The sequence below is a fragment of the Hordeum vulgare genome, chromosome 7H (assembly GCF_904849725.1).
Source record: "Hordeum vulgare subsp. vulgare chromosome 7H, MorexV3_pseudomolecules_assembly, whole genome shotgun sequence".
Classification (NCBI taxonomy): Eukaryota; Viridiplantae; Streptophyta; class Magnoliopsida; order Poales; family Poaceae; genus Hordeum; species Hordeum vulgare.
In genome coordinates, this window is record NC_058524.1 from 552,351,527 (window position 1) to 552,361,610 (window position 10,084).

Genomic DNA, 10,084 nt, shown 5'->3' on the forward strand with positions numbered 1-10,084 from the left:
AACAAAACAGTAGAGGTGCTATTTATTGCACACTAAATGTACAGATTAGTTTTTTCAATTATCAAAAAACATGATCACAGATTTCAAATGAAGTTTACGACAATGCAAAAGAAGTTCACGCAGTCAATAAAAAGTTCACCGAATGGAAAAGTTTCATGGATTCAAAAGAAGTTCATCTTTTACATAAAAAGGCTCAATATATTTCGAAAAAAATTGCACTAAAAACAGTTTTGAATTTGAGAAAAACAAAGAAATGCATAATGTTCATGAGTTTTTATAAAGTTCATCGAATTTGAGATAAAATGTCGAATTTGTAAAACAGTTCATCAAATTTGAAAAAAGTTCATTAAATTTTAAATCAGGCTACTGATTTTATAAAAGAAGTTCATAAATTTTGAAAATAAGCTCATCGATTTTGAAAAAAGTTTCATTCATTTGAAAAATATTTCAAAATAAGGATTTTTTCATCGATTTTAAAAAATGTTCATCAATTTTAATAAACATCAATTCTAAAAAAGTTCTTCAATTTTGGAAAAAAACATCATTGAATCCGAAAAAAGTTCATCAATACTGGAAAAAAGTTCATAGAATTTGAAAAAAGTTCATCAATATTGAATTAAAATTCGTTCAAATGAGCAAAAGGGAAAATAGAAATAAAAAATTAATCAAATTTAAAAAAAGGTCTTTGCATTTTTCAAAAAGTTCATCCAATTCGAAAAGAAATTAACCGATTTTAAATGTAAGTTCATTCATTTCTAAAAAAGTTCATCGATTTTGAAAAAAAAATCATCAGTTTTGAAGAAAGTTCATCATTTTTTTAAAAAGTTCATTCAATGTAGAAAAATAGCCCCCCCCCAACTAAAAAAGATTGTTCAAGAAAGAAAAGAAAAATGGAAAATATAGGGAAAAAGATATATAAAGAAAATAGTGAAAAAATGAAACTGTGCACGTGAGGTGAATGCAGCATGTTGGTTAGTGCAACGAGCGCACCGTGCCCTCGGCAGCAAGGTTGCCAGTTTGAATCCCAGTCCTTGCTCAATCTTTTGGTTTACAAACAGAAAAAAGCTACGTAGAAACAGATAAAATAAACTATAATGCACCGAGCCCAACTAACACTGTTGCAGGCGACGGTTTGTAGAAACGGGAAGAAACCGGGGCGTGCACAGAGCACCCCACTATCGGGCCAGGTGGGATGATTTATTTGCTCCAGTTTCTTTTTTATTGTTTTCTTGTAAAACTACTAGTGAAGCGACCCAGCGATGCCATGGATCACTCCAATTTGCGTAGGCAGTTCGGCGACCACGGCATCTGGTTTTGTGAACTTTCTAGAAGGTTATCTAAACTGGTTTATCTTTTTAATCCTTTTTTTGTTTTTTGTCACTTTTTGTTTCTTTTTTTCTTTCTTATTCTTCTTTCTTTTGTCCTTTTTTTCCTATTCCTTTTTCGATTTTCAACTTTATTTTTTATTCCTTCAATTTTTGTTTCACGTTTTTTGGAAAATGCTCGAATGTTAAAAAAAAGTTCAAAGTTTAAAATTTGTTCATCAGTTAGAATTTTGCACATATATATGTTTTTGCATTTTTAATTATTGTTCATGATTTTCAAAAATGTTCCTACTACTAGAAACATTGTTCAGAATGTCTTGGTACAATTCTTTTTTACAAATTTCCAGGAAATACTCAGAATATTAGAAAACATTACTATTTTCAAAAATTGTACACAGTTATTTCGTGCTTTTATAAACTGTTAGAAATTCTGAATTTTGGTCTGATATTAAATAATGTTCTAAAACTAATAGAATGTTCAGAACTATAACTTTTTTGTTAATGTTTTTCAAATTTTGTTCATTTTTTCGAAAATTTGTTCATTAGGTTCAGAATTTGTTCAGGTTTTCAAAATTTGCTCTCAGTTTTTTTCCAGTTTGAAATTTTTATTCGGGAACATTTTCTAACTACCAAACAAAAATTTAAACATGAACATTCTTTAAAACTTGCGTACATATTTTGAAACTCCCGAACAAAAATTCAAACACGAACATTTTCTTGCAATTTTTGAACAAATCTTTAAATGGAAATATTTATTGAAATTCCGAACAAAAAAAATTGAAAACATGAACATAATGGCAATATTTTTTGGAAATTGCCAAACATAATTTGAAAATTTGAAAAAAAAATTAACTTATTGATTTTATTTTTTTGAAAAGCCGGTATATTGTATAATATGGGAAAAAATTTCGGATAATATTGAATATTTCTTGAATTTGTGAACAAAAATTAATAACAAGAATATTTTCTGAACTTCTAAACATTTTTAAAATTCTGAACATTTTTCTAAAGGTACAAATAAGTTTTGAAAATTATGGACAACAAAACAATAAAACATAAGGATTTATAAAAAAATGAAAAAGAAAGGCAAGAAAAAAATCAAAATTGAAAATAAAAAATTGACATGAGAGGAAAGAAATAAAAGAAAAAAGGTGGTATTTTCTTTGAATTCCTGTACATTTATTTAGTTTGTGAATGTATTTTAAAAAATGGAACATTTTCAAACTCCCAAACAAGTTTCAGAAATAATTTTTGTAAGCGTAAACAGATTTTGGAACTCTGGAACAAAATTCAAAAACTCAACAATTTTTTGAAAAGACAAACTTTTTTTCCGAAATGCATCATTTTTGTAAACTCCTGAACCATAATTTAGAAGTGCGAACATTTTTTGAAATCCTTGTACATTTTCTGAAACAGAAACATTTTTTGAATTTCTGAATAAAAATATGGAATTATGAAAAATGGAACATTTCATAAAGTTCTTAACAAAAAATTGAAATCATGAACATTTTTTGAAATTGTTGAATAATTTTTTAAACTCAGAAACAAAATTCATAAACACGGACAATTTTTGGAACACAAACATTTTAAAGTTCTAATTTTTTTGGAATTTTGAACATTTTCTATATTTCCCAATAGAATGTATAAAGAAGGACTTTTTTTAAATTTGGAACAAATTTTGGTAAATATAATGTTTTTACAAAACTTCTGAATGAAAATCATAAAAAACTGGAAAAATTAAAATGAAAAGAAAAGGAGAAACAAAAAAATAGAAACCAAGTGAAAAAGAAACAACATAGAAAAAACTTGGTCGCACTGTGCGAAGCCGGAAATGGGCCGGCCCAAGTCGCGTCGCTTGCATCCGCCCTTGTGCAAAACCTCGACCATTCGCCGCAGCGAGCAGCGAATAGGATTTTCCCCCTATTGGATGCCCGTGAGCATCAAAATGATAGATGTCGTTGATAGAACATGCAAAACGGTGCGGCCCATTACTAGGTGTCGAACGATGTAAAAATGACACGATGATGAGAAGTTGGAAGAATTCTAACACACGAGTGGTATCCGATAGGGAGATCCTATCTCCCCTTACCTTTTCTTAGTTGCAGCATATAGCCTTTCGTGCCTTTTAGAATCAAGTTCTCAGTCGTCTGGTTTGGAAGGGATCTACGTGGCACAAACAACGCCGCTTGTTAATCACCTCCTTTTCGTTGACGATAGCCTGTTGCTTTTTTAAGTCAAGTGTTGAAGGGGCTACGATGGTTTGAAACCTATTGGACATATGTTGCAATGCTTGGGGACAATGTATAAACAATGCAAAATCCTCCATGTTTTTAGCAAAGGGTGCCCACAGATTTTGAGAGATGATATGAAGCAAAAACTGAATGTGCACAATGTATTATTGAGCGACAGGTATCTGAGCATGCCCATAGATGTTGGCCAGTAAAAGATGGGGACGTTCAAGTCCTTGAGAGATTGGGTTTGGGAAAAAGTTCGACGTTGGATGGAGAAATTCCTGTCACCAACCGGTAAGGAAGTGCTAATTAAGTCAGTTGCTCAAGTTATTCCAGTATATTATATGGCATGTTTCACATTACCGCGAGGCCTGTGTGGCAATATCACCTCCATAATAAGGCAATTTTGGTGGGGGCAATCAAGGGAGGAGAAAACCAGCTTGGGTGTGATGGGACGTAATGACAAAGCCAAAATACTTTGGTGGCATGGGATTTAGAGACACTAAGATCTTTAATATTGCACTGTTCGCACGACAGGCGTGGAGACTGCTTGATTATTCTTCATCTCTTAGTGCAATCATTCTAAAATCGGCCTATTTTCCTAATTGTGGTTTCTTGGAAGCAGAACTACGGAACAACCCTTCAAAAATCTGGCGAGCTGTGTTCGACGATAAAGAGCTCCTCAAACAAGGTATAATCAGGCGAGTTGGAAGGGGGAGTGCTATAAATATTTGGGAGATAAATTGGATACCCAGGATAGGGCCGATGCGGCCGATAACATTCATATCAACTAACCGACCTTTGCTAGTATCAGAACTGATAGATACTACCACGGCTTCATGGCGAGATGAGCTAATCCATTCCACGTTCATACCTTTTGATGCTGATGCTATCATGGCGATATCGCTATGCACGAGATCGGTGAATGACTTCTGGGCTTGGGCTGGCGAGAGAACATGCAGGTTCATTGTAAAATATGCTTATCATATGGTTATGAATCGAGAGAACATATGGAAAATTGGATGGATCAAAACGTTGGAGAGGCAGACATGAGGGCAAGCGGCAGAGTGTGGACTGAACTATGGCATACCAGGGTATCATCGAAGCTTAAAGTCTTCATATGGCGTTTGGCACAAAACTCAATGCCATCCATGGATGTTCTTCATCATGGAAACATGTGAACAACTCATCTTTGTGAACTTTGTGGCTATGCAAATTCCTGGAGACATGCTCTTCTAGAATGCACCATGTCTAGGAGGTGCATATGGGCTCTCTTGGATACTAATCTCGTTGAACACATGAGCTTAAATACGGATACAAACGCAAGCAACTGGCTATTTGTGTTACATTATGAGGTTTCACAACAGCAATTTGTGCTCCTGGTGGTGACACTATGGTTAGTGTGGAGAACTCGAAGAAAGGTAATTTATGAGGATGTTTTCCACGGCCCTCAATCCATAACCAGTTCATCCAATCATATTTGATCTTCATAGCATTGAGGAGCGGCAAGATAAACCGCCGATAAAACGGTCACAACAGCAATTTGTGCTCCTGGTGGTGACACTATGGTTAGTGTGGAGAACTCGAAGAAAGGTAATTTATGAGGATGTTTTCCACGGCCTTCAATCCATAACCAGTTCATCCAATCATATTTGATCTTCATAGCATTGAGGAGCGGCAAGATAAACCGCCGATAAAACGGGCAAACCGACCAACGCATTGGATTTAGGCACATGAAACTTGTTTCAAATTCAATGTGGATGCCCCGATCGCTAATAGCCGAGGATGTGGCATTGCAATGGCAATATGTCGTGACCATGGTGGACTATTCCAGGAAGCTTCTACTATAGCGGTAAAGGGAGTTTGTGATCCACCAACTGTTGAATTCTTAGCTGTAAGATTGTGATAGATGATATCACGCAAAAAAAAAACCAGACGAGCTGGAGCTATCTTACATGAAATAATGGATCATAATAGCTTTTTCAATAAGTGTAGTTTTGACATGAATTTATGAGCTCGAATTTCAAGGCTTACAATCTAGCGAAGCATGTTTTAAGGTTAGGGTTGGGCCGCCATGTTTGGTTAGGACATCTATTTTATACGTGTAAACATTAATTCAGGTTGAATAAAGCTTTGTGTGACTGTCTAAGAAAAAATAAAAAAGATAGCAAACGGCGTAGACTTGAAAGCACCTCATGCTCGATTGCACCGTCGCTTGCCACTACACACAGCGACTGACTTTGTCTATGTTGCAGTGCTATTGTAAATGTACTATGGACACAGGTGGATCCATTATTTTCCAAAAAAATAAACATTTCTTGGGATTTATTTCCTTAACTTGTGTTAATATTGTTTTAATATTATGAACAAATTTGGAAATTCGAGCAAATTTTTAAAATGAACAAAGAGTTTGGAATTCCAAACATTGAAGAATTTCTAAACATACACCGAGAATATTTTGAAAATAAACATTGAATAATTTTCAAATACACATCAAATTGTGTCGTGATGTATGCTGAACAAAAAATTATATTTAAAATACGCATTGAACATTTTTTGATATACATTTATTTCTTTTAAATACACAGTGAACATTTTTTCAAAATCCATTGACTATTTTATAAACATAGGGTGAACATTTCCTTAAATAAAGAATGAAGATTTTTCTATATAAACGCACAAATAAATAATATATAATACATGAAAAAGAAAGAAAAATAAAATTAGAGAAAAAGGGAAAATGGGAAAGAAAAGAAAAGAGAAATTCCCGCTCTTTGCATCAAGATGTCGGGGCTTCGCACGGATAAAGCAGGAGGGACGCGATCTGGGCCGGCCCATTACCGGTTGTGGGGATCCTGGTTTTCGGAATGTTCCCAGCCGGTTTTTTTGGTTTTAGGAACTTTCTAGAAGGTTACTTGAATCTGTTTTTTTTTCCTGTTTCGAAAATGCTATGGCTTTTCGAAAAAAGGTCCGGGATTAAATCAAATTCCAAAAAGGTTTAGTTTTGAGAAACTGTTCTCATTTTTTGAAAAATGTACTGGGTTTCAAAAAATGTTCGTAATATTTTGTTTCTGCTTTATTTAAAAAAAATGGATTTTCGAAAAAAGTTATTAATTTTCAAACAATGATCGGTATTTTCAAGAATTATTCTTGAAATTCTAAAAGTATTTTTGCTTTTTAGAAAAATGTTCTGGATTTTAGAAAAGTGTTCTAGAATTTAAAAAAATGTTCTAGAACTTCAAAAAATCTTCTGGATTTTAGAAAAATGTTCCGTATTTTTCAAAGTTGTTCTTCAAACTCTGAAAAAGTTTTTGTTTATTAGAAAAATGTTCTCGATTTTCAAAAAATGCACTAGGTTTTAACCAAATGTTCTTCAAATTCTGTTTCTGCTTTTTTTCAGAACAAATTCTTGATTCTCAAAAAATGTTTGTGATTTTCAAAAAATGTATTGGGTTTAAAAAAATGCTCTTCAAATTCGGAAAATGTTTCTGCTCTTTTTCAAAAAGTTATTCAGATATTTTCAAAAAATGTTCTGAATTTTAAGAAATGTTCAAGATTTTCAAAACTTGTTCTTCAAGTTCCAAAAATGTTTTTGCTTTTTTTTCAGATTTAAATAAATGTTCTAGAAATTCCAATAATGTTCTGGATTTTCACAAAATGTTCGGGATTTTTAGAACTTGTTCTTCAATTTCGAAAAATATTTTTGTTTATTAGAAAAATGTGCTCGATTTTCAAGAAATGTTCTTCAAATTCTATTCCTGCTTTTTTTTAAATGTTCTGGATTGTCAAAAAATGTTCTTGATTTTCAAAATCCGTTCGGTATTTTTCAAAAAATGTACTCGGTTTTCAACAAATGTTCTTCATATTTAGAAAATGTTATTGTTGTTTTCAAAAAATTGTCCGGTATTTTCAAAAAGTTCCAAATTGTCAAAAATGCTCGACATTTTCGAAAAATGTTCGTCAAATTCTGAAAATGTTTTTGCTTTTTTATAAATATGTTATTTCTTTAAAAAATGTTCTAGGATTTCAAAAAATGTTCTGGATTTTTGAATTGTTTTTCACAAAATATTCTTGTCATTCAAAATTTGTACTCAAAATTCACAAAATATTTGTATTTTCAAAAATTGTTCATGTTTATGAATTTGTTCAGGATTTTGCAAAATTGTTGTGATTTTCAAAATATGTTTTCAAGATTTAAAAACTGCTTTTGCTTTTAAAAACTTGTTCATGGTTCCAAATTTGTTCGGGGTTTTCAAAATTGTTCTCTGTTTCAAAGTTTTGTCTTAAAATTCGAAATATGTTCGTGCTTGAAAATTTTAATCGTGGTCCTAAATTTGTTCTAGATTTTTCAAAAAATTTCTTGGTCTAACAATTTGTTCTCGAGATTCAAAAATGTTCGTGCTTTAAAAAATTGTTCGCATTTGCAAATTTGTTCCCTATTTTAATAAAGTTCAAGCTTTCAAAAAATGATTAAAAAAATTCAACGTTTGATAGTTTTGATAAAAAAGAAAAAAGGAAAACGGGAAGAAAACATCCCAAAAAAAGTAAAAAAAATCAGAAAAAAAGAAGCTACAGTTGTCGCGTGCCTACTAGGCCGGCCCAGTCGAGGGTCGCCCTGTGTGGGAGGGACTCCATGCCACAGCGAGCGGCAGGTAGGAGTTCGCGTCTAGGCTACACTCTCTCTCCCTTGGTATCTCCTTTACTCAGAAAATAGAAAAAGAAGAAAAGGAAGAAAAGAAATAGCCATGGTAGATGAAAAATGTTAAAACTTTTATGTGGGGTCCAAGATATATACTTAGTCCCGTCGAACAAGTTTCACCATAATTGGAAGAGCTTAATTCAAACTCATTTGAATTTAATTTAAATGAGTTTGAATATGAAGTAGGTGCTTGGAAGGTCCAACAATGATAAGATTTTTGGTGGAGCTCACGAATGTCATAGAGGGATTTGTGGCAATGTTTCGAGCCCAAACTTGCGCATAGAAAAGACATGGGATTTCGTGGAAGAGTGAAAGTTTATAGAACGACGGCAACAAAGTGTCAATGAAATGCGAATAATGTGACGATAAATGCAGCACATAGACACTTGGCACGATAATAACGAATATAACGAAAGGCAACTCAAGAATGTGTCTCGTGATGTTACAAGAGAGGGAAGGATGACGAACAACATGCTCCTCCTCGATAGTTGTAGCCTGGGAGGTGAGGAGGATCAACTGCTCGATCATGCTACTCCTTGGCCTTCCTAATGCACCAATGGGTTCCCAAGATGAACACAAGATGACACATCACATCAATTAATTGAAAGCAACATCATTGCCGCTCCTCTCAAATGTTGGATTCGAAGGGAATTGATGATGGGTTGTCCACCTGCGTACGTCGCCCCCCATCTATGGTAGCATGCAATGCATCATCCCCTCCATCAACAAAGATGGAACACCACATGTCAGGAAGACACTTCTATCAAGTCAAGAAGCGACGCGGCAATGGAGGAGGTGAAGCTAAGGAGGATTACCGGTGGGAGACAGTTGTCCTCGGAAGTCGGATTACCTCGGTCACGGCTGTTACTCATGCTATCCTTTGCATTTTGGATTTGAACGGACAGAGGGGTTGGCAACGCGTCGACTCTTTGTGTTATAGGACTTGGCCCTAACGATGTGTGCAACACACGTCGAGCCCAGGTCCGGGGGCTACTGTCGGTACCGTGATGGATGGGTTCACGCACCCAGCTATGCACGGGCAACGTCACCCTTGGACCTCACTCAAGAAGAAGGATGAGCTGTGTATTGATACATCTCCAACGTATCTATACTTTTTGATGGTTTCATGCTATTATCTTGTCAAACTTTGGATGTTTTGCATGCCTTTTATATATTTTTTGGGACTAACTTATTAACTCAGTGCCAAGTGTCAGTTCCTATTTTTTCCATGTTTTTGACCCCTTTCATAGGAGGATTTTGAACGGAGTCCAAACGGAATGAAACTGCCAAAAAGATTTTTTCTGAAACAGAAAAAGATCGGGAAGCCGGAGAATCAAGGCAGGGCCCCTGCAGGGAACCCACAAGCCCTCATGGCGCGGCCAGGGGGGCCCGCGCCTCCCTGGCTTATGGGCTCCCTGGGCCACCTCTGCCCTATATATTCCCTAAAATCCCAGAAAAAATCAGGAGATCATCGAAAGTACTTTTCCGTCGCCGCATCGAAATCAGGAGATCATCGAAATCAGGAGATCATCGAAAAAATCAGGAAATACTTACTGCTCATGTGCTGCATCACCCTTTCCTCTTCAAGGGAAAAACCAACGCAAGCTCAAGAGACGATAGAAGGATCTCTGGCACCATTGCCAGGGAAGTATTTTTGTTGCCGTAGCAGAAGGATTTCTGGCGCCGTTGCCGGGGAGGATCAAGTCAAGAACTCATCCAAGTAGGTGTCGCAAACTCATATCTTGCATTTACTTTGTTTGCCATTTGCCTCTCGTTTTCCTCTCCCCCACTTCACAATTTGCCTTTTTCGTTCGCCCTTTTTCTCGCTT